This window comes from Habropoda laboriosa, unplaced genomic scaffold (assembly GCF_001263275.1).
Source record: "Habropoda laboriosa isolate 0110345459 unplaced genomic scaffold, ASM126327v1 scaffold40, whole genome shotgun sequence".
Lineage (NCBI taxonomy): Eukaryota > Metazoa > Arthropoda > Insecta > Hymenoptera > Apidae > Habropoda > Habropoda laboriosa.
Genome location: NW_017100231.1, coordinates 7,897,012 through 7,922,880, shown reverse-complemented (window position 1 = coordinate 7,922,880; position 25,869 = coordinate 7,897,012). Strand labels below are relative to the sequence as shown.

Sequence of the window (25,869 nt, the reverse complement as noted above, 5' to 3'; positions counted from 1 at the left end):
CTTTCAGAGCCGGGATCCGCGTCCCTTTATCGACTCCTTTCACCGCCGCTTTTTTCCTGTTTCCCTTTCGAGTCCCGACGCATGTTTAACAACTTCAACCCCTTGCACAAGGAGGGGGGTGCATACGGAATCGACTGAGAACCTTTGAACAGCACTTTGCGCGACCCGGCTCCGTCAATTAGGAGGAAAAGGGAACCCGTTCTGTTCCGTTCCGTTCTGTCGCTCTTTGAACGCCTACCCCCCCACGTCACACGCCCTCTGGATTTCTCTTAACGAACGAAACCTTCTCTTCGTAGATTTACCGAGAAAAAGATTTTCTCAAGAATTTTTGTGTACGCTTGAAAACTTGGAAAGAATATATCCAGGGGTGTGCGAGAACCCGAAAATGTCGGGGCGAGAATTTATCTCGGGATCGGTTCGGGTGACGGAAAGTATCTCGTAATTCGAGAATCTCGAGATTCTCGAAAATTTCGGGATTTCCGAGAATTTCAGGATTCCCGAAAGTAGAACGAAACTATTATCGGAGAACGTTGAAAACCTAACTTTTCTGCACGAAAATATGAAATAAATCATATCTATCACATATTTGCTTACCATTTTCGTTCCATGTTCTATTTCTTATAATTTTATAATTCTCGAGAATCCCGAAATTCTCAAATTCTGAGATACTTTCGGGACCCGACCCGACCCGAGCATCAGGTTCACGACATTTTCGAGAATTCTCGCACACCCCCTGAATATATCCTTACTTCTGTGAAAGAAAGCATCGACACTTGTACCACATCGTCAGATCGAGTATAAATTTTTAACCCTTTTGCTGCGGCACATTTTAGCAGGTAACGTATTCAATTATGTAGGAACCAACGACGGAAAAAATATTGACGGACCTAACCGGGAATCGAACCCGGGACCTTCGCCTTAGCAAGCCGAGACTTTGCGCGCTACGCCAACAACTCCCTCTCTATTCTCCCGTGTCGGTTTCCTATTTTTGGGTATGGAGGCCCCGATACTACAGTTATTGCGGTTGCAAAATCTCTCGTTTCAGCATTTTTTAATTTTTTCAAAATTTTTAAATTAAAATTTTTAATTTCGTTTACTAAGTTAAGGTGGAAGTGCGTAAATTAAAAGGATAGAAATTCAGGATTGAACTGAAGCGAAAGTGTGCCCAAAGGTGCCAATGGCACAGCACGAGAAAATATTCAAAACGCCTATAGCCGCCAATAGCAATGAAAGGGTTAAGCAGGATACTTCTGGACAAATTTTTTGTCCACGTCATCTAGTAAACTAATCCTTCTACCTTCTCAAAAAAACTCAAGTCGTTTGGTCCAATTTAAAAAAAAAAGTTATTTTGTTTCAAAGGGTGTGCCGATAATTTATTGTCCCACTATATGCGCTGATTGTCCGCAAAGGTTAAGAATTAGCGTGAAAACGAATACTTGAGTGATTAACAATGTATTAAGCTTGAAAAATTAGGACTAAGTATTTTTCCAGAAAATTCGATTTACGAATTACGAAGCTTCATTTAGTATGAAACGCAGAGTCGATAGCCCTTCTCTAAATCCTAGTATAAAAATGCAAACTCATCGCATTAACCTGAAAGAATCATAAATGGACTATGTAGCTAACAATTACCTTGAAAAAATTGCCCGGCTATTACTTTCGCAAAAGCAACGTGCAGAAAGTAAGAACTCGAAGTGGCATATTGTACCTAGCACACAGAGTAATCAATCATTTTTCTAAAGGCTTCATTCTTCCTCGTTTAAATCGATTCCTTTTGGTTTGCTGTTTTACATATGGGCGAAGGTAAAGGAAAGAAGAAAATTGCCATAAGCGATGAATTATTTTACATTACAATTGTTTAGGTTAAATGATTCTGATCTTTTTCAACTTCTTTCTTTTATAATTCTGCGAAGATAGAAATACTATCACAAAGTGATCACTATCAAGCTACCGTAATACATACACGATGTACATATGTATATTTGCCAGTTACCTCGAGGGAATTTGGGAAATCGAACTAGCTGGATTGATATTCCCAAACGCGCCATATAGGGAATGAAGTAGCTTTTCATTCGATGCGTTTCGAATAATTCAAAAACAACAGAGAATAGAGAAACGTTGTCAAATATCCCGTTTCTCTGAGCACGTCTGTTTAATGGATGAGCAGCAAATATACAGAGTATTTCACAATTACAAACTAAGTTTTATTTCAGTAATTTCCTGGCATGGAATTAATTTTTTTCGTTGCCTTTATTATAAAGTAACTTATAAATAATTTATAAAAATAGTTAAAAAAAAAAAGCGTAGCAAAACTCTGATGAGCAGCAGTGTATATATCTAAGCATAGAGGGTTGCTCGACGCCAGGGGTCCAAGTTCTACATATTTCAAGCTTTGTTACAAAGAAACAAAGCCTAATGAAACATATCTTTATTAGACAAAAAGTATTCCCTTTACCATCCTCTCATACTTTTTGTCCAATTGACCCACAATTTTGCTATACCCTGTATATGCGTTCTTATCTCTCCCACCGTTTGTCTAGTTAATAAACGATGAAGCGTGTCTGAGCCATTAAGCTCATAAATACTCACTGGAAACGTGTCTCCGAAGAAAGCTTCCGTATACTAAGCAGGGAACAAAAGCGACGAAAGCTCGTCGCGTGCATATTAAAATTCATTCTTTAGCGGCGAACGTTAAGGAAGCATCACGAGGGAGAAAGAGAAAAAAAAATGAAGTCACGGTTGCGTCTTATCGTAATGCATTATTAATCCCTCGATGACGTGAAACGTTCGAGGAAAACTCCATTATATCAATGGGGGTAGCCTTGCTTCGATGCGTAATACCATTAATGGAAAAGTGAAAAAAAAAAGGAGGAAGTAAAAAAAACTGAGAACTCGACGATTGTTAGAGGGTTTCAGAGCTCCGTTTAACCGCGATTCATTAATCAACGACAATCTTTACTCCCCGTGCTTAATTTACTAAGCTTATCGAGCATCGTCCTATCGACGCGGACCCATCAGTTCACTCTACTGAATAATTAAGTGAAAACCGTAATTGCTCTGATATACTGGGTGTTTCTGGAGGAAATGCCCCTTTTCTGTGGAAATTATAGGCAAAATAAAGTGAAATAAATAAATATTCTATATAGGGACATCAAGAAAATATGAAACACCCGGTATACATTATTAAAATTTAAGAGAGAGAAGAGAATTGTCAATGAAAGTTCCCAATATGGCCGCCACTCTCTATTACGCAAAGCAGCGTTCACAGAGGTCGTTAATATTCTGGCTGAAAGAAGTATAATGTACTTGTAAAATCTGTCGTGAGTTCAAGTAAATATATTTCAAGTGTCTTCACAAAAGGAGTTGATCGAAAATTCCGAAATTTCAGATGCTAAGTGTAAGAACTTTAAATTTTATTCAGGCTTACACGAAGAACATAACCTCAAAACTTTCTTCTTCAAGTATACTTCTTCTACCTACGTAGAATACCAATGTTGTTTGCTGCTATGATAGAATTTTACCGTGGATCCTCGAGTATGTTTCTAACCTATCAATTTGATCAAGTTAGTTGTGACTTTCAAGTCTGCAATTGTCGTAGTTTCTTCTGTATTATCTGAGTACAATACAGATACAATTTAACATACACGAGGACCACATGTTAACTGATCTTTCGCGCCTTAAGAAAATTTCATTCAGTTCAATGTATTCACTCGAAGAAAAAAATTGAAAAAATTCACCTCACGTCTTTCACAGAATTTTCTCATTCCGTTTTATCTTCCTTCAGTGGAGTAACTAAACTTTACAGAGACACACAGTAGTACGGTCCCTTCACTCTACAGAAACAATAATACTACGGCGGGATCTTCGATTTCTTTTAATGTTTGTCCCGCGAAAAGTGGAACAACGGTGTGGAAAGAGGAGAGGAACGAAGAGGGTCGTAAAACACGTCGAAATTCGACAATGGCTCTGGTGAGCGATTAAAAACGTGCTCCGTGTTGTAAACACGAAAGAACAGTGTAGTAGTGGGATCGAACGATAGATGTCACTCTGTGTGTGCCCATAAAAAGCTACAGGAAAATCCTTGCCTGCCCTTTCGACGCCGCCATTGTGGATTCTACAATGACAAATCATAAATATTATCTTTAAATGCTCGTTCTTTCATGGATATTGTACAACGATAGATAGCCACGTAAAAAGTGTCGCTGGCTTATAGAAATTTATAGCTAACCATAGAAAGAGCAATTACTTACTGATAATAAGGTATTGAAACAACGAGTGTTGGGTTGGATTTATGATGTACTAAATGAAAGACGATATTGGAAATTCTTGCGTATTGTGTGGAGCGTCATAATTCTCGAGACGATGGGGCAAGTTCGATAACGAATTGATCAAAAAGGACTGTTAGAATCCATTATAAATCTGACCAGTGAAAATATGAGAAAAGGTGAACGTAGAATAAAAAATGTATATTTTGACATAAAAAAATAATACAGACACTTCGGCTGAAGTTACATAAGAAAATTATTTGAAAATACTAATTTTCGATGTTTAAAATGAATTCATAATATAACTTTTTATAATTAAATTGTAATTTTTACTTAAAACAATGCTTCACTTTCAACATTTCCTTTCGTTCACTTTGTAGCAATATGATAAAACAAAAAAAATTGAGAAAAATAATAAACTAGATGTGCTTTGAAGAGACATCATTAGGTTAGGTTAGGTTACCGTAGTCGCGTGTTAAAATTTTATTCCATCATCAAGATCTAGAATGGAAATGCAGCCAGACGTTCCGTCGGATGAAAGGAGCGTCTTCTCTCTCCATCGGAAGTTTTCCGTGGATGAAAGGAAAATCGTACGGGCTCGAATTTCCGGGCGTCGGTAATGCGTGGAAGAAATATCGCGAGGATCTTCGTTTCCACGGATATCCGGTTACGTTCGCGTAATCTGGCATTGTTCTACGAGAAAATTCCACACGAACACCTCTTTTCGGGATAATTTCTGCGGAAAGTTAACTTTGACATAGCGAGGTGTACGCTTAATAAAGTCACGAAGAAAAACATTTGTACCACATTATACATCTGCCCCGTTGTTAACATATCCACACTCGGTGTATTGTTCACTGAAGCACATCAAACTTCCTCTCGTCGTTTAACCTTCATCGAAGTATACTGCTTGCAAGCTAACGAATTTAAAAAGCACACACCTCACTCCACCTGCAGGTCCGATCACAGTGTGGATGTTGCAGCCGTCGCGACCTGATTTTCAGACAATAGCGGCGACGTTTTTACGCTGATGTCATTGAAAATTTATCGAGCGCCACTGCAAAACGCTCGATTCACCGCGAAACGTCGTCTGAAAGGGAAGAGCTTCTCTCCGCGATGCTCGTCCACAAATTGCCGGATACCACGACAGCCTTTCGCGATTTATAGACGCCGATGCTCGACATTTTTCATCCATCTTGCTCTTTACCCTTCTTTCTTTGAGAACGGATGCAAAGAGAGTGAACTCTCGATCACAGAGAGAAGCTACTTGTGTATCTCTATTCACAGACTAACATCGAAGAATTTCTGATACTTTTTCCGAAAGTGAAGGAAATCGACGTAACATTCACGTAACGAGTCTTGCAATTTTTTTTTCGTTTGGAATTTTCTCAATTTAAATTCATCGGAGCCGCGGTAATTAACGCTTAAGTACAATTTCATTAACAAGCTGCGACCGGTGAAGTAAAATATTCTTCCTTCGAAGATTCTTTCTTGTGGAAGGAGGCTGGATCAAAAGAATCGTCCCCCGACATCGTTACCGTCTTAATGATTCGTGTGACGAGACCTCTAGCGGCGAAAAAACTTCGTCACGCGAATTACCATTGAGCTTCTGCAGCTCGTCTTCTTCGATAGAAATGAAATTTGAAACGAGGAAGAAATTTACGTAATTTATTACTTCACAAAGGGTAATTAATTAGGGGCAGCGTAAAAACAATGAAAAAATTAGTAGAGTACGCTTTAATTACAACAGAGAAACAAAAGAATATCACGCACGATGCGAATGCTACGTTATACGCGTTACGCGCTGTAACGAACTTAACTTGGCCGACTATTATTAGAAACGAAGAGAACTGAAGATTTACGAAGACGGTCGATAGATGTCGCTCGCGAGGATCACTGAAATATGCGGAAAAATTGCGATTGAATAAATACTAACTTACAAATTACTACAAATTACCAAATATAAATTGCATATAATAATTGTAGCGAGTGAATAACTAATTTTAAGGTACACGGTCACGAAAAATGTTAGCAAAAGTAAATTGTAGTACAAGGGATTAACAGTTCCGTATACAATCACGTGACAGGAGCAAACGACGCAGTTTCAGCTTCCATATCGAATCTCGGATCGACTATAGGGCAGCCTATAACCTATACTAGCAAGATTGTTGCGTTCCGATCGAGCTGGCGATTATTTAACGCGTCCAACTTACAATTAAGGATAATATACGATACAACGGCGGTTAAATGGGGTTTCGGTGTTTCGTGGCCAGGAAAATCTCGCGCAATTTATAGCATCGGACGCGCGGTCTCCCATAGAGCAGATATTTGCGTGCATCGTAATGGAGGAACACGCTGCATCGTGTAACGACACACGGAACGGCTTACAAAATAAGGGAATACGGCTAAGGGACGTTAATTGGGAGATTAATAAGCGTGTTTTTATACATATATAACGAAATTATATTAAATTTTCTTTATTATACGAAAACATAGAACCCCACCTCTATACACTACAAGGTAAATAAACCTTTCTTTTTTTATAATAATGTATCCAGAGCTTATATATATATTTGATCCAATTGGGAAGTGAAAAAGGAGATTGTCAATTTCACTCCTTTTATCGAAAGCTTTTAACTCTCGAAAAAAGAATAATCGATTCATAATCGGAGCCGTCTGTGCTGGATTTCAGGTTTTTAATCAGATTCCAAAGCAAATTGGCTTTCAGCCGTGTAATTTAAATGTCGGCAAGTGGTAAAACACAGCATCGGATAGAGTGAATTATTGAACACGTATCAACAGAGTATATAGTACACAGTACTGCGACAAATTATCGCTTTGATTCATGAAAAATGGACAGATATGAAAATTTCACGTAAACAGCGGGAAAATGAAAAATATTCTCAGTCAAAAATTTATCGTGATACAGGGATTAATAACGCGGATATTGATATAACAATATTGTTTGTACTGTCATTTATGAAATAAAAATGAATTTTTAAAATTTTAAACTGAAAATACATCGGCCATGATAGCCGATAATCTTTCAAAAGAAATATTCACTGACCATCGAAATTTATTTCTTATCTCGTATCCTATCTATGTGTATATGCACATAGTGTACCTTTACAGTAGCTTTTAGCATAAAAATATATAAATACTATACGGTGCTCTGTAGCAAGCGAATAACTTGCTATAGCAGACGACTGAATTTCAGATAATTTATCCGAAGTTCTCGTATTCGATGCGTGAACCGCCTTCAAGTGGATAACGTAACGTAACCTAACCCTCTTCCTTCGATGCAATTTGGTTCGTTCTCCCATTTCTCGTTCGCCTAATGCCTTTTATTAGAGATTCGACTGTGCACGAGTTTTGCATAAATAGTGCGCTTCGATCTTCTTTCCATTGGGTATTTTCCTCTTTGAAATTTTACGAATTTAACTTTCTATTTAATCTGCTGTATATGGATCACATGATACCCTGGGATAAAGTAGTAAAAATGATGAAGGATGATGGATGAAGAATTATGTTAAGAACCGATCGCTATATCTGAATTTTTATAATACAATTTGGTATAACAATTTATAAAGTTATGATAATGTATTTAATAATGCACGTAGTGATATTATTTCTTTTTTTAATAATAAAAATTTCTATTTCTGTTATCGCTTGTTAGTTGAACAAAGTAATTTTAACCTTTTCGTGCGTCAAATGCTCGCTGCGTCGTAGAGGTGACTTTAGTCACCAAACGCCGCGCGCTTCTTGTATCCTAACAGTGACTATAGGTCACCTAGCGTAGCATAGCTTGATATTTCCATGGCAACCGCGTAAACAAGATAGGAATCGGTAGCAACGCATAAAATGTTCAGTAGAATTACGGCATCTTATTTTAAAAATGTTATTTCAATAAAGCAATTTTGGGAAAGAGCTAAACACTAAAGTATGTACCTAATTTTTAAATATATATTACAAATATGCAAAACATGAACTTTGGGAATAACCTGAAAAATTCGTTAAATGAATTTTCATCTAAATTACAATTACAGTGAAAGCAACAGATTGTAAAATTTAATTCTCCTTCATGTTACACATTCATCCTCATTAACATGACAAAAATGTATCGTGAAATAATTTCTAAGACTACAGAAAGTATTATTGATAATACCATCATGACATCCACGAAAGATAATTTTCGAAGCGAGTGAACCACCTCTCAGATTTTGTTCAGGAAATCGATTCTCTAAATTCCTCTTTACACTTTGTTCACTATAGTCGTTCAGTCGATAGAGCTTCGCGTAACGATCGAGCAAAGCTTGCAACAATGCTCGCTGGCTGCCGTTCTGTCGCCGCGAAGATTTAGATAGCGGCGCGTAACCGAATAAATCCGAATAGAGCCGAGTGAACCCGAAAACGCGTGTACCGGCTCGAGGAGCAAACTGAAATAGGTAAATGGCCTCTTTCGAAATGGAATTACACATGGATGCATTCTCGTCTCCTCTTACTTCGAAGAACCTTCCTTGGTTTCTCTATTCTTGTTGTCTGCTCGCCGCCAATGCTTCGCCGTGAAGGTAAACGAAGCGAGAAGGTGAACGTTCGAATAAAATGCTGGTCGTATGTTTCGAACGGAGAGTGAGAATTGTATGTGTGTGGTGAACGATGGATTGCTGAGTGTTGTATCTATTGAAAGAGAAATCGAGAGGGAAAAATTTTAATGTTATAATGTATGTACGAATTTCGTGCAATAAGTAAATAAACAAAGAGATCTAGTTTAAAAAATATCTAAATAAGAAGTAAGATATTTTCAGAACAATAAGCTGGCATCCCTGGAGTCAAGTTTGATAACAACAAAGAAGTGAAAACAAATATCCAAAACTAGCTTATCGTTAGACTTCAAGCTAAAGAATTCTTTGCTGCTGACATAAGAAAAACTAGCACAGCGATGGGGATAAGTATTTAACTGTAACAGAGGTTACGTCGAAAAACGTGTAACTTGAAAGATTCACGTATATTAAAATTTGTCGATACGCCTTATTCCTAATAAAATGTAACGAATGAAAAATAAATACATATACCTACGCTTTATTTACCCTCTGTAATTAGACACTCTGAATATCTCAATTTTCAACGTCATTAATTCACCATTAAAAAAGTAACGAGAGGGATTTGAAGTTGCACACGTGGGCTGCAAAACACAACATCCTGGGTAGGAAGAACATTAGCGTAACGCGCGGAGAAAAGAATTGTACGAGTCTCACTTGAGCCAAGGGCGGAGTGTTTCTTTTTGGTGCCCTGGGTAAAGAGAGTTTAACTGCTTTAAGTAGCATACACGACGTATCCCTTATGAACGAGCTGGCTGCTCGGAATTGCAAAAACCGTCAAATGTGCCTGGCCCCGTGTACACTCAACGTAGATAACTAGATCTGTTTGCAATTTAAATATCCGTCGGTGTTGGTCGAGCTTATACGCCACACACACACACACACACACGCGCGCGTATATCCGTATTTACTCGTAACTTTGTGTGGAAAGCAATTTACCGTGGTTGACCCGCTTCTTTCTTCATCTTTTTTTTTTTTTTAATTTCATCGTTGCAACATTTTTAACACTGTTTCGCAAAAAATCGTAGACTTATCCTCGGAAAATTTCAGACAAAGTTATTTCGTCCGAGATTCCAGACAAATTTCGTTAAAGGGATAAAAAAAGAAACGCGCCAAGACTCTTTTGAACGACCTTTAGACCGTTTACATTCGACCCCGCACGATGACCTTTAACGAACTTAAACCGTCCATTTTCTGTCCAATTTTATTTCAATCCAATTCCTCCTTATTTTCTGGCTTTCATTTCTTCTCTGATGGAACTGCGATTTTGAAGAATGCTAAAATGTTTGTCTGTAAAATAGGTTATGTTCTCGCCAGCGTGGAATTGCAATTTTCTGTGACAACTGTTCTGTGATTATTTCTTTTGATTTTAAACATAGTCACTTGAAATGATGTCAAGAATTATTCAAATGTAATCATTTGTTTCTTGGGGGTCTGAATTTTTCTAACCTATCTTCTGAGACACAATCAAATCGATAAATTGGGTTTATATTGTGTATTGAATTTCAAGAAAACTTCCCAATTCATTCTAAAGAGTATATAAATCTCCACATCACTTCTAAAAATTTTCTTTTCCTCACGAAGCAGATAACCTACAATACAGTGTGACCAACAGAACTGTAACTTCAATCGTATCGACACTTGCTAAGAAAAAATTTCTTTTTAACACATTTACGCGTTCTTATCACGGAATTTTCTTCACCTTTCACAAGCGAATGCACAAGAACTTACGTAGAATTTTTACCAAACGAAAAAGGCACAGAAGCGGGCGAAACGTTCGAGCGACGGAAACTGCACGATCGCACGTAACGTCGTAGCACGTACGCGTCATTTAAAAGCTGTAATACTCTCCAAAAATATCGAGGCACTACGCAATAATCGTAAAGGTAGATTCAGCGCGTTACCGCGTGGAAATTAGACTGCTTTTTGTTAGCGATATTAGCCGTTCGACTCTTATATAGTCGCTTTGGCAATTAAAAGTTTATTAAGGAAGGAATTTTTACGTTTTTCGTAGCTGTTACGAGGTATGTGATAATGTTACAGCCTCGAGTCACGTGACACTGGACACGTGAAGCTGGTTGAAATAATTGGACGATCGTATCTGAAAATGAGAATGTAAAGCTTGAGTTGGTAGGACTGCGTGTGCCTTGGTAGTGTGAAGTATGGGCAGTAATGAGTTTAGTCATTCCACATTTTTTAATTTTTATTCCTTTGATGGGACAAGCTCTTAGATAATGCTTGCCTTATATTTTGAAAGTAAAGAATGGAATAATTTAATTTTTCACATCTCAACCACTTGCTTTAAACACTGATTTGATCTTCACACTAGTTACTAGTCTTTACTTTCTCTCGTCGCCTTCCCTTAATAATACTTCTACCATTTAATCACTTGAAAACCTCCTACATATGTATTCAAAAACTTTTGATTCTCAAGTTCTGTTAAAAAATGTCACTTCAAATTTTGAAGTTTCACTCGAAAAATTACGCAGAAAAATCTCGTTATACGGCCTTTTAACATCGATTCCTCTTAGCGACACCTTCATCACTCGACCACTTCACTGAAAATAACCTAACAAAAAATTTTTCAACATTAAAAAAATTTCCATTAAAAATCCACAAATCTCGGCAAAAAATATCAAAACTGAAATAAAAGGGCCATTAATGCATTCCATTGCAATGCAAACATCAAGTATCAATCTATCTGCCTCATCATAGTCAACGTCGATATCGCAAGCGAGCCCACGCGCTTTCCAGTAAAACACGTATCGAACTATCGCACTTTATCCATCGCGTGTGAAGAGAGGGTGCACAGCTGCGGACAAACGAGTAGGATCGAACAGAAGGTCAGTCTGGTTCGAGGGGAAAATCGATGGATCGACCTGAACGATTTTCCGGCTGAAAGCCACGACGACACGTTTCTCGAAACTCGTACCGCGGATCACGCGTTGATGACGAGCCACAACATCCATCCCCTTCATTCTTTTCTGTGCAACGTAGAAGCATGACAGGAACTTATTCAATTATTTATTGTTCGATTTGTTTGAAACAATAAATAAGAATTTTTGTTGTAATTTATTCCAGTAATATGTTGAACGTAACATAATCGAACAAAAGATTCACTACTAGTGAACAGAATGTTACGTCACGAGCAACTAACGCTAAATAACATGGTGTCCGGTAATGCATCGATAGAGAAAAACGCGCTAAATTTAAAATTTATTAAATCCTTCTTATTTCAAAATAAACTATTCTTTTGGGGCACCTTTCTTCCTTATTACAAATGTAATACTATCGACATATACATATATACCTACACTCATTTCAATGAAGAAAAATTCACATCTATATACAATCTTATTAATTTGGATTGTATCTCTTTGCCTCTTTTCAACAATCTCAACTTCCGTGTCCAAGAATTTGTATTTACTTAACCTACACATACACTATACGTCAATGTTCCAAGCAATCTAAAACTAGAATTAACGCAGAAACGAGTAACAATGACGCACAAGACTCGTATCCAAACCATCGAACCGACGGAGTCCGTGAAACGTGCCAGCCGTGGTAATTGTTTTACTCGCTCTAGTGCAGTGGAAGTGACCGGAATTCACTGGACGACCACAGAGCTTCGATCGGTTCCCTCGACGCGGCGCTTCTTCCCAATTTCCACTCTTCGTGCTCACTATCCGACGAATTGTGAGAAGCATCGCGCGATATTAAGCGGACCGATTCTAATGAACGCGATGACAAGGAATTCGCGTTACCTTTGCAGAGTGATTGCATGTAAATGAGAGCTGCGATCGACTTTTCCGTCATTCTCCACGACAATATCCCTGTGGAACGGTAATTCGACAGAAGAGATGATTGGAGAAAGAGAGGATCGAGGTTAGGAATCGTGAACTGATTGTTTTGCGGGTAGTCAGACCGTCGAAATTGGTTGAATTAAACGGAAAAATTAATCGCTACGGTGGTGAGAGTTTTACTCTGCCAGTTTTTAATCTTCAACAGGTTGTTCCCCTTTAAAGCGAGCGTTGTGCCTCTTGGAATATGGGTTAATCGGGAGTAATGCGACTAATTTGCAGCTTTGAAGAGGAAAATGTTTTCCTCTGATTTTTCAAATTTTTGAGAAGCTTATTTGGTGCTACAGTGTGTGGAGATTATGACGAACTGGAAGATTTAATAATATGGTTATTAAAAAATATTCTCTGAATTTTTGTATATAAAATTCGCCACCTTGGCGAACTGAACTGCGTTAGTCAAATTAAATTCCATTTTAATTAGAAACAAGTCCAAATTTAAATTTTAAAGTAATGCATTTTTTAATCATTTCTTTCCTGATTTTTGAAATATTACATTTTTATTTTCTTTCGTTAAATTCAATTTCACTTAAACTGTAAAGGAAAATCTTCCTTGAATCTTTGATTAAATTTAAATGTCATGCGGCATTTGTTTATATTTAGCCTATTACAAGTGCAAATCGATAATTCGATAGTTCGAAACGAAGAAAAAGAGCGTGCCGATACGAGAGTTTAGCCGGATGAACTTTTCATTGCCTTTATCACGGATTAATTGACCCAGCCAGCAGTGCGGATGAATAAACAAAGTCCCCGCCGGAAGAGTGAATTACTTCCGCTGTCATTGCGTCATCCTGTACGAAAACAAAGGTCAGTTTGAAGGCGTACGAAGGGTAAACAAAGCGTTTGATTCGTTCGTGATTTTTTACAGTTTTTGCTGACTACAGATTTTTATTCAAAAAAGAAAAAAAAAGAACGATTCTTCCTGCAGTGAAAAACAAAACAGTTTGTGATAACATTTCACATGGATCACTCTGTACATAAATTGGAAGAAGCTTGAAATGAAAGTATGTAACAGTAAATGGAACATGTTGAAGATAATACTACTGAAATTCAGATCGGAACTTTAACAGACTCATTAGTCAAACTACCAAACCTAACCTAGATCTTACTGTAACACCTTACATGTGGAATATTGGACGTAAAGACGAGGGATTCGTATATTCTGCATATTGGAAACGATAGCAAGGTAAGAACCATCGACGAATAGAATCTACACACTGAAACTGTTGGTAATAGGGAATGAGGCTATAAATTCATAAGCCCATTTATATTCTAGGTTATTGTTAGAATATTCTACGTCACCTATACACCGAACTAATTTTCTTTATTTGCAAGGAAATTGTTTATTTTAAACATGCAAGAGTTTTTATTAACTAAGTTACCTAGATACATTTTTTACAAAGTTTGTTGTTTTGAAAAGAATTTACATAGATTTTTTTTTTACTTTTTATTATTTTTTCTCTGTCAGGAGAATTACTCGTTTGGAAAAGATGAAAGATATGCCATGACTCTATGAAAGGCAAAATTTTTTGGGAACGCAGGACGAGTACAGTCTATTGATTGGCCATTCGAATTGATTTCCTATCAATCATTTTTTGACTGACCAGAAGCAGAGAAAAATTAATCGATATTTCAACTGTGTGACAAAGTTTTTCCGGTATTTATGGTTTCCTCTGTATTTACTGATATGTATATTGTTTGACAAATGTGGTGTTCGTATATTTATTACTATTTACTACTAACTCTGTTAAAAATAATTAGTTGAATTCATTTTTTATTTGCACATTACAACGGTGACCTTAAAAAATGAAAAATTATATTATAGCCTCTTCGAATGATAATTATGCGACAAAAAAAAAAATTTCGATTTTTCTGCTAAAAACAGAATAATGGAACGTAATCACGTTTTACGCGACTTACACGGTATACACATTTCAGCAAAAGTCACGTTCACGATGTGACGCTAAATTTCCCGCTACTTTCCATCAACAAGATGGCGACTATCTCCGCGTGTGTTGTCAGTGATAATCCGCGAGCATCGTAGATTTTGTTGGCGTAGCTGACGCGATACGTGTTCGATAACAATTTGCTATGCTGCGAACCATGCCGGCAATGAATACCCGGCTATTATGCAGGTGGTGAAGTAAACAGCGTGAATCAGTGATTCCACGGCATCGATGATCGTAACTCTCTCTCTTCTCGGGAACGATATCGCCGCGTCAAAGCGCTGTAATTGTTCTGTCGAGTGAGGGGCGAGAGAGAGGAGGGGGCAATAGACGAGCCGATTGAATTATTCGCCTGGCGGCAGGGATCCAGTTTTGTCGGTTTACCGTTCCCCGTTCTCTAACAATAGATAATACCATGAAAATAAGATACATGTAATTGCTTTTGACAATGAAAGTTTCATGCAGTTATTATGTATTTTATTTTCATTTTTTGTTTCACCCTGGAATCTTTACATTTTGAATCAATAATGTTTCTCACATATAGCTCATAATGAATAAAACAAGGGAGGAATAATTCTGGTTCTAAAGTATGGGTAAATTTTCACCCAGAGTATTGTGAACGTAAGAGGAATATGAGTAGCATTCCACCAGGGTTAAGAAAAAGCAAAGTATATTTTCAGGTCTTACAAAAAAATGAGATCTGTTTCACTGCAGAGTTGCTGGGGAGCTATAATTATAATAGCTAAAGCTTAGGTTGATTAAGCTTGTTCTTAGAACAAGTAACCTATATTAAAACAATTTATCCAGCAATCTTTTTCCTGTACATTGCCTTTTAATTAAACCAATTAAAATGCCATTAAGGGCACAAAATACCTAGCAATTCTCCCCATTAAACTCCACAGCCTCATCACCAAACCATTCTCCCGACCGCACACACGTATTATCGAGCACGCGAGCGAGAAGCCATCAGAATCGTCGAGGCAATCGTCGGCCAACCATGGGCGGTGCAACATTGTCCCTATCCGGCGTCGTTTCTCATTCCTGATCACGTTAATCCATCACTCCTCGGAACATTATCGTCGCTACGACTGCCGGCACGGTTATCGATAGCGTTCAACGGAAGAACGCTGGCCAACGTCGACCACTGACCAGCTTCCTCTCCTCGATTCATCCTGGATTCACCAATCTCCGCTATTGTCCGCATTCCACTAGACGGCGTTGCAGTTTTTCGAACGTGCCAGGACCAAGGAAAAACGAGAATTGACTGTATACAGTGTTTCATAAGTACACCTAGAAATTCTACAAGCTGGTCGAACTCATTGAAAGAAAGGAAAAAGTCTTAGTGAACATGTGTCCAGAAATAAACAGTTACAAAGATAATTCACGCCTTAATTGGTAACCGAACCTGGTTCTTTATTCAACTAAAGATTCTGTACGTGATAGAATGAACTTTGTTTTAACGAATAATTATTGGAAAAAGTGTAAGAAGACTCAATTTACCAGGGTTACTGAATTATGATTGGACAAGTGTTCGACGTATCGACGATGTATCGACGATGTACGCGTGACAGTGATCGACGCTGATTCGTCATTACCGTGCTACTTGAACGTTGCTACGCAAACGATGGTATCTAATGGCGGATGATACTTGTAGCGATGACGAATCAAATGAGCGCAATAGTTCTCGTGTAAGCGACGCGTAATGTTATAAATTATCTACCATTTACTTGTTTAGACCATTTGAAATTCAGTATCTCTCTGAAACGATTCATTTCTTGACACATGTTGTGTGGAACAGTTTCGTTTCTTTCATTCAAGTCCTCTGCAGTCGGTATAGTTTGTACTTTATTTTTGAGACGTCCTGTATAAGGCGGAAGAAAGAAGAAAAATGGTGTGGTGTCGATACACATTGTGAAGTCTTATGTAATTGAGGATTGGACTTCGATGTGTCTTAATTCGTGTGGGAAATTGGGTCGGTGCTATGCGCCACGATGCGCCACATTTAACGCGACTCTGCACATACGAATTCACGCGCGTATAATGCGGTCGAAGGACCAACGGAGTGTCACGTGATCACTGTTTTCGTAGGTTGAAAGGGAAACGAGGTTAGTTTAATTTGAACTCTTCGATATTTCAACTTCATCTTCGATTTTTAAAATGGAAATGAAATATTTGTTCCTATATATAACGAAAGTTCGAGGAATAATATAAAAACAAATTGAATCGTGTTAAGTAATACGAGAGCCTTCAACGATTTTTGCACGAGGATATCACATTACGTATCATATTACCGTTAGCCTACTGTTTACATTCTACGAAATGGGTAAACGGTTACAAGTCTACCAGCGTCCGTTAGTCTTCAGTATGTTGGTTGAATTTTTTTTTAATTCTTCGCAAGTCCTTGAGGTTATAAACACATTTTAATACATAGAAATAGATATATTTTCGTCTTTTCATGTATTCTACGATCAATTTTTTCAATAGAAAACCATTGCTTAGAAATGTTCTTCGAAACAGCTCTGTGCGCAGTAAATATCGCGCACAACAGAGCGCGAAAAGCTGTTGACAGGGTAAACCAAGAATTGAAATTTTCGAATAATATTTTCAGGCAAAAATACGCGATTTATTGGCAGCGAATATTTTCTCGGTTGATGGATATCGCGCGCATACCGCTGACCTCCGGCAATATTGCAGCTAAATAAGGGATGAGCATAGTAGCACAACGCTGAAACACAAGCTGTTCGTATTTTTGTGCGCGAAATCGACCTCTCGCTTCACACTGAAAATTTTATATCGTACTTATGTACAAAAAAAGTGGCCGATATTACAGGGAAACTGAGAGAGCAAACAGCGAGAGAGATTAATGATGAGAAAATAAAAAAGGTAAATAACCTCAGTTAACAATGTATATTTTCATATTGTGGTATTATATGGTTTTTCGAGAAAGATCAAAGATGGCGCGCGGCTGACACGTCAATGGATGCCACGTTTGCTTTCTTACAACGTTTGTCAGTTTGCCTTTCTTACGTCGTATTTTTGCATTTTCAGTTTTAAGAAGTTTTCGCTGGCTCTTGACTTTTCTGCAGAGAGAGTAAATCTTTTAGGGATTTAGTTGTGGGTCTGGTCACCGTCAGTGCACATTTGCCGAACGCAGGTGAGAAAGGTGGGTCCGAGTGGTATTTCTTGTTCCCTGTATTTCCTTATTTTCTTTGGCCTCCTATCTTGACTGGACCTGCTTTTTCTTTGTATCTCTCTTTGCACGAGTATGTATTGTGACTGAATTACAATAGAAATCGGCTGCCATTATATTTCCAGTTGTTTATTTTAAAATATTTATAAAATTCATTGCTTCCTCAATGTTTCGTAATTGCTAATTTTTGTGAAAAAAATTGTCGTTCAAGGATCCAAGAAACTCCACCCAATTGTAAAACACCAATGAGCCTCTCTTATGGAACAAACACACCTACAAAAACTCGAGGCCATCATCCTCAGACGTCCAACAATTCGTATTCCCATGATCCAATTTATCAATCTTCGCGAACCCAGCTAAACCAGCCTTAAAATAGCCCAAAAAACCATGTGAGAACAAACGACGGAATATTTCCCGTGGGAACAAGCCCTTTCCTACCATTCTTCGACAAAAATATTGGAGAGGCACATAACTCATCCCAATGTAGAGGACCAAAGGAAGCCAAAAAAAAAGAAGAAGAAGAATAGGACGTTCTCGAAAGAAGAGTCACCGCAAAACGATAAGTAAGCCAGCGTGAAAGAGGCTTTTCCAATGAAAATTCGCAACTACAGGCTGTTTCAAAAGCATAGGCATAAATTGAAGAATCTTCTCGAACATTTGCATAGAGATAATTGTTTTAGAGAAACGAAACTCATGATAAAATATATCATATTAACAAGGGCATTTTGTCTTCCAAGAATCACCAACCATTCTTGGAATCTTCTTTTCTTTTGCAAGAAAATATACACACATGTATGTATACAGAGTGTTTCACTTATAACGAATATCTAAATCATTTCTAATAGTACTGAAAGTAAGAATAATTTCTATGGTTTCAAGTTGTCTATCTGGGGACGATAAAAATAATTCCCCTGAATGTCATTCTGAAGGTCATTCCAAAGTCATCGACATCAAAACGAGTTCAATGACCTACACCATTATGACCTTAAAGTTATTTTCAAAAGTATTGAAAAATTTCGATGACCCTGAAGTGATCTTCATTCAAGATGACAGAGATCTTTGTTTTTATCATCCCTAGAACTTCTCATTTCTGAACACGTGCTGACTGAGACAATTTTCCTTTCTTTTGTCGAGTTTCAGCAAGCCAGTAGAATTTGAAACAGCCTGTGCATTATACCACACCACCAATAATACGTCTGACTGGGATATAACTCGATCCGACGGCAGACTTTTTACGACTTCCATGCGCCACAGTTTTTCCCGGGTAATTCCCCGGCCTCGACGTTTCGAAAGTTGCGCCCCGGAAATTCGGTGAGAAAGGATGCCTGGCAGAAGCGTCCTCGTTCCCTGGGATTTCACGAATGTCGGAGTTTCGAGGGTTTGGAGAGAGGGTTCGAGAAGTGAATTGTGAAGGAGCAGGCTGGAGAAAACAGAATGGAGAAAAAAGGTGGAAATATGGGTCATTCTTATATACAGGTAATTGTTAGGATTAAATGGTGTATTATTTGTTCAAATATTGTATATAACTTTATGCACAATCTGACGATACTCAGGGTTAAGATGAATTAAAACTAGGTTAGAATTAATCAAACGTTAAGTTTTCTACTTATTTTAAGGTAAAGGATTAAGCTATAGAGCAGTGTTTTTCCCAAAGTGGATTCTTTTAATAAAGTGTCTTTTAATAAAATTTAATTGTTTGTTTAAATTAAATCTTAGAAACAATTCTTGTTTTATTTAATGTCTTATTAAAATTTGGGTGGGGGGATATTGTTTGTAAAATATAGGTATGGTTTTTTTTTTGGAAAATTGTGTAGGTTCCATAACAAAATAAGTTTGAGAACCGCTTGTTTAGAGTGTATTGATTGAATTTCAATAAACAACTTTTTCACAAGAACAATTTTCTTTTATATCTTCAATTTTCTATGAGATGTTACAGCGTTTACAGTTGCGACGGACCCACTATATAAATGTTTGCTATAGTACGTTGACGTATATGGATATCGTGAGTGATAAGTTTGAAAAGCTTAGAGAAGTTTGCACGGTTTGTCTTCGTTACCAGGTATAGAAACGCTGACTGGTGCAGTGTTACACGTGACGTATGAAATATGATTGTTTCTTGTGAGGTTAGGTTGCTCTAATGACTCGAAGAAGAAGCGTAGACAGCTCTACTCTATGTCATTTACCCTCCTCTTTAGACTTCTTGTCAATTCCTACCTATATCTAACACCAGCCTATGCACATACAGAGTGGATATACACCAGAGAGCACTAATGAGTATCTGCCCATTTATTCTGTAGCAATTTCATTTTGAACCATTCAAGGCAACCTGTTACAAAGTTAAATGGGTCCATGACCCTTGGTTGCAAAGAAGAACAGTGCTCCTTTTATTTTTTAATAAAGTGAAAATAATTGGACAAGCAAATATTCATATTATGCAGAAATGAAAAATCTTCTTTTTCATTTTAAACAGGCTTGGATATTACCTTTCATCTTTTTACCTTCATCAATTTAATAACATATTAATGAAGGATAAAATGAACATTTTATTAGTTACAATGAACCTAACCTAACATAACCTAGCTAATTAGCAGTACCAAAGCTTTCTTCATGTTACAATCTTCTTTCTAAATATTTAATTTTACGAATACTCGTTAAAAATATAAAATGCGTTTTTATTGCCACAATAAGGAGATATGAAACCTGTTCACTAGATTGAAAGAAGAATGTGTGTACACGCGTGCAAGCGTTGAATTCAGGGGCAATCTTGGTGGCGTTAATGGAGAAACGTCATTATAATCCGGAATCGAATTGCAACACAAGGAAATTCTATCGAAATTGGTTTGCGTGTTGACCGGAATAGAGAACAGTAGGAGCAGCCCCGAGAACAAATCCTTCCCGAACTTTCGACGTTTATACCGGCGAAGTTGGACAGACGCCGAGGCTAATACGTTTTCAATCGTCTCTTGAAATCGCTGATTAACCCGAAGAGCTTCCAAAGAATTAAAAAAAAGAAAAAAAAGAACGTGAAAATAATTTTATTAGACTGTAGAAGTGTTTGATGGAGAAATTTTTATTCCTAAAAATTTTCTACTTCTATCTTCTTTTTTTAATTTTACTATGTGGAAGTAAACATTTTTTGTGTACGAAAAACACTTGAAAATTTACAGAAAAAGATTTACCTTTCGCTTAAAATTATTTTAAAATTGAAGTAGCTTATATGTGACAAACATAGAAAAAGAGATTCTATTGAAAGAATTTAAAAATGCAGACAGAATTTCGAGATGGAAATTGAAGCTTACCTTCCTTTAGAATCCATCAATATCTATACAGAAATACCCAGTTTCAGTATTTATAACGTAATTATTCGTTGGAACAATTCCGAACTGTTTTCATTTCGTAGAATAAGTGCAATCGATTTTGCCTCTTCTATTCAATTCGTTAAAATTGCAGCTGAATTTTCCAGCAGTTCGTTAACACTTAATTCGATAGTGCATTTCCGCTCGAACGAGTCCCGAAACTGCATAAATGTACCCCCTAAATCCCGCAAGTTTACTTGTCGACTGCGCACGTTCGCCATTAGTCTAATTATTTTTCGCAAATTAAAAAGAAATATAGGTTTATTTTCTAGTGAAACGTGGCAGTTCAGAAAACCAGTTTCATACTATTATTTTTCGTCGTTTATTTTTGTAGATTACAATTATATATGCTAATATTTATATTTATTTACTTCTGTAACATTTTGAGGTTAGGTTCAATCACAGCATCTTCACTGGGTTTATTCGTATATTTTCTCTTTTACATTTACAACGCAGCTTATTTTTGTCTAGATTAACTTTCCAGTTCAATAAACGAATTTCTTCGAATTTCTTTTTCTTTAAATTAGGCGAATAATAATAAAATGATAACTGAGGCTGTTAACGTGATTAATTGTGTAGAATGTATAGTTGATGTTTAATGGCAAGTTTACATACAATTCATGCATCAAACACGTAACCGTATCCTCAAAGCAACAACTTCATCGCGAATACGTACGTGAAATTTACGACTGCGGCTTCAACTACGCTACTATAATGCATGATATACAGTACACGGTAATTAATTCGTCGTAAATACCCACCAAAACTGCATTACGCAGTTCAGATGTGAAAATATAATAGACAGGACTTGAATGCGACAAATAACACTCTACCATATTCGCATCACTCGAATATTCCATTACGGTTGTAACATAAAATACATAATGATCATTTCACTGTCAAATTCCTGTAATTGTACGTAACAGTAATAAAATGCTACATTACATTAGCAAATTTTAAATGTAATAAACTCGAGTTATTTTCCTAATGAAATGCAATGATAATTGTAATTCTGAACATGGTCAGTTATTACTTAACATTTCAATATTACGTTTATCAGTGTTTATAATGAAGCAACAATTGAGAAATGAATGTTTCGATTAACCATTAATGTCAACTTCTAAAAACACCTAACCTCACAGCACGTACACTTTTGTGAAACACAAGCACGCTTTCAATTAAATTACTACAAACTGTTAAAACTATTGAAGTACCGGAACATCTCTATCACTATAGCATAAAAGCAGCATTCACAAACAATCACAGACAACATCTCGTTCAAGCATTTCTTTCACAGAAACTCGACTGCAACGAAATCAAAGCGAAATAGATTCACTCTCTTTTTTCCCTTGTCCGCCGCCATGTCTCCCCACTCCCGTTCCCACCGTTCTGTCATTCTTTCTACCGTTCCTCTTTGCAGCTGTTCCACTCACCATACACAGGTTAGATCTTATTTCCTAAAAGCGTGCGCGATTCTCCTCATCACTCTTAAAATTTCAAAGCAATTTGTTCAGCACGCCGTTTTTGAAAATCGATGTCGCTGCGTTCCGATTCTATCCGGAAACAATGCCGGCTCGCCTTTGAGCGGCGTTAGCCGAAAAGCTTGGCGTGGAAACCTAATCTTCATCGTACCGTAGAAATACGGACGGACCTGGTGTTATTTAATCTCGAGATCTTCTGTCGCTGTCGCCTTTCAACGACTGTTTGCTCTCCACGCCGCGCCAGTCGGCGGAGCTACTGACGAGTGTTTTGCAAACAAATGTCAAAGTAATCATGGTTGATAGCACGAGGCCGAAATTTTCACGTGAAGATAAAGAAATATTTATTTACGCGGTTAATTTTTCAGAAACAATTTAATAACTTAAAAATGATTTTCATTTTATTCTAAAACGTACTGCAATTTTTATTCAATTCTTATTACATTTCTGTTCACCTAACCTAATTTAACAGCTGTTATTTCTAATTTTAAAATAAACAGGAAAAATGTATTTATATTCACCTTGTAGAGTCTAACAATAATACATTTCATTACATATTCGTGTATGCAATCGTATACATCTATTATATTGTAAATGAAGTGTACACAAAATATAGGTTATGTTTTAACTAGCACGATGAGAAGGTTAAACACTTGATCGCTGGCACGATCACAGGGAGAGGGATGCTTATCGGGCGCGAAACAACAGTGCCAGCACACCTTATCTAGAAGAAAGTTTCTCGTTCTACATCCGACAATGTGAATCGATTCGTTCTCAACTGTACGTTGCGTTCCCCGTTTCTCTGTTCCACGATTTATCTTACATCTCCGCTCGAGAAGATTCGAGGGGTGATATACTGCTACAGAAAGGTCAAATCTAAGCTCTCTTACCTCCTTAAATTTCATATAAATTTGGAAAAGGAAATTCTAATTTGATACTTCGTATAGATACGAAATGTTCTACCATTGTAATCAAGTAAATATCGAAAATAAAATCTATGTAATTTTTTATTCAGAATAATATTAAAAACCTATCAAACTTTCTTATATTGTCCAGCGACGCCTTGCGCGCTAGTCCCTAAAATATATGCAATATAAGTAATTAGGCAGCTAACTCTACAGATGGCGCACGATAATATAGCGCGCTTCTGCACATTAGACCGTACGTATAACTGCCACTCGTCCTTTCATAATATTTTCCTACTAATTATAACACTACAAATATTTACGTAAGTAAAAATATTACAAACACAGAGATGAAAATTTTCTGTATTTTGAAACTAGGTGTCTATATAATACTAAATTCAAAATTCTACAAAAGAAAAACTTCTTCACTCCTAACACGAGACAGTTCAACGAACGTGTACGTATCGATCAATGTCCGATTAATTCAATTCTCGTTCCCCCTGATACAACCAGAAAATCGCTACACTATCGAGAAACGTCTATATCGACGAAAAGAACGTCGAAGGTTCTATTCAATTGCACCACGAGCGCCTCCTATCGACCAGTCACATTCTTTTTATCCTTTTTCTACGAACGACCGTTTTTCTATCTCTGTCTTCGTCTATCCTCTCAATGTGACAGACATTCATCGATGAAGCTGCAGTGGTTGGCAGCAATGCTTCGCAAGATTTACTCTCTCCCTTCCTTTGCTTTTCTTACGCCTGACCAAGTACACCGTGTATACTCACCACCATGAACACCGTACTCTTTGCAAACGTGAAATTCTATCTCGAAGGTGATCGTCGTAGCGACGGGTGGAAGAAAATGCTTCCAGGAGGTAGGAGATGGAATAGCTGAGAGACAATGACTTTGAAAGTTTGAGGAAATTGGATGAGGAACAGGGAAAAATTCAGTGGTTGTTGAAATTACAAGCGTAGTGGTGTTACGCGAGAAAAATTCCTTGAAAATGTTTCTTTCCTTCTTCGTTTAATTTCTACGATTTGAGGTTATGTTCTTGTTCACAGTGTATTGTTCAATGTAGTTTTTCAGGCCACGTTCTGTGCATGTTTATCTCTGATAGTTTGATCTTTCTGCAGAACATACAGTTTAAAATATGCATAGAGGGTACCCGTAACTGCATGGATGACAAAATGTATATCTGATGCTCTGTTTAAACAGAGGAACGGATGACAGACGATACGAAGGTGTGAATAAATTTTCCAATAGCAATAATGACGTCAAAAAACCCAGTGTTTGTTATTTAAATTTTACATTTTCTTTTTCATTTTAGTGAATATTTTCTACATAGAACTGTACAATTTTAATTTTTTTTTTTTTTGTTGAACAGCACGAATAAGATGTAAAAGTTACATTTTATCAAAATGGTATAGCGCCGGTGGTATTGATACGGCGAAATGTACTACAAGTACCTAACATGTGTGTACTTTGACGTACGACTATATTGTTAAAAAAAAAATTACTTGTGCTTCACAAAAAATAATGTTACAGAACCACTTCTTTTTTCAAATCCAAACAAATTAATGAAAAACCAAAGTCGACAAGAATGAAACACCGTGTGCAACATCAAACATACTCTGCTTTCATTCGTCGTTCTACCCTACCACATCGATTCGTGTCTCTCGTTTGTATTTTCCCAGAATGATAGTTATAGTCGAACAGGAAACGCGGAACGCGTTGCAGCAATAAACTCTCTCCAACCATGATTCTCATACTCCCAACCTAACCTGTAGAACATCCACCCAAGAAAAAATAGGAGAGAGAGGAAATTGCAAGAGATAAGAGAAGTTGGATGAAAAAGCAGCAAAAGGATTAGAAATGGAGTAGAACCAAGTTACATATATCTAAAGAGATAAGATAAGGTCGAAAGAAGGTAAAGAGGAACACAGGGTTAAAGAATCCTGAAAGGCAAAATGGAGTCGGGCAGAGCAGATAAGGATAGTGCATTTTAAGAATTTGAAAGGGTGAGACACAGTAAGGTAGAAAGAGACGTGGATAAACGTAGAGGTTCGACAAATTCTTCTTCCGAAGAAGAGTGAAATATTCAACAGAAATGGCAAACGTTTCCTCCTCAGTCGAGTTTCTTTTCCTTTTGGGGGAAAACTTCACTCGCTGGTTGTCGAGGATTTTGAAGTATATTTGGGCTATTTTCCAGCTGGTCCGAAGGTTGCAGGGTTTCTAGATTTACACCTGGTGGTAATCCATCGATCCGTTGCG

General features: G+C 37.2%; 1 protein-coding gene across 1 annotated transcript in view; it reads right to left on the bottom strand.

Annotated features, from left to right (window-relative positions):
- Nucleotides 1-25,869, bottom strand: part of LOC108571626 — a 242,828-nt gene that overhangs the window by 93,627 nt on the left and 123,332 nt on the right. The gene's annotated exons all lie outside the window — the stretch shown is intronic.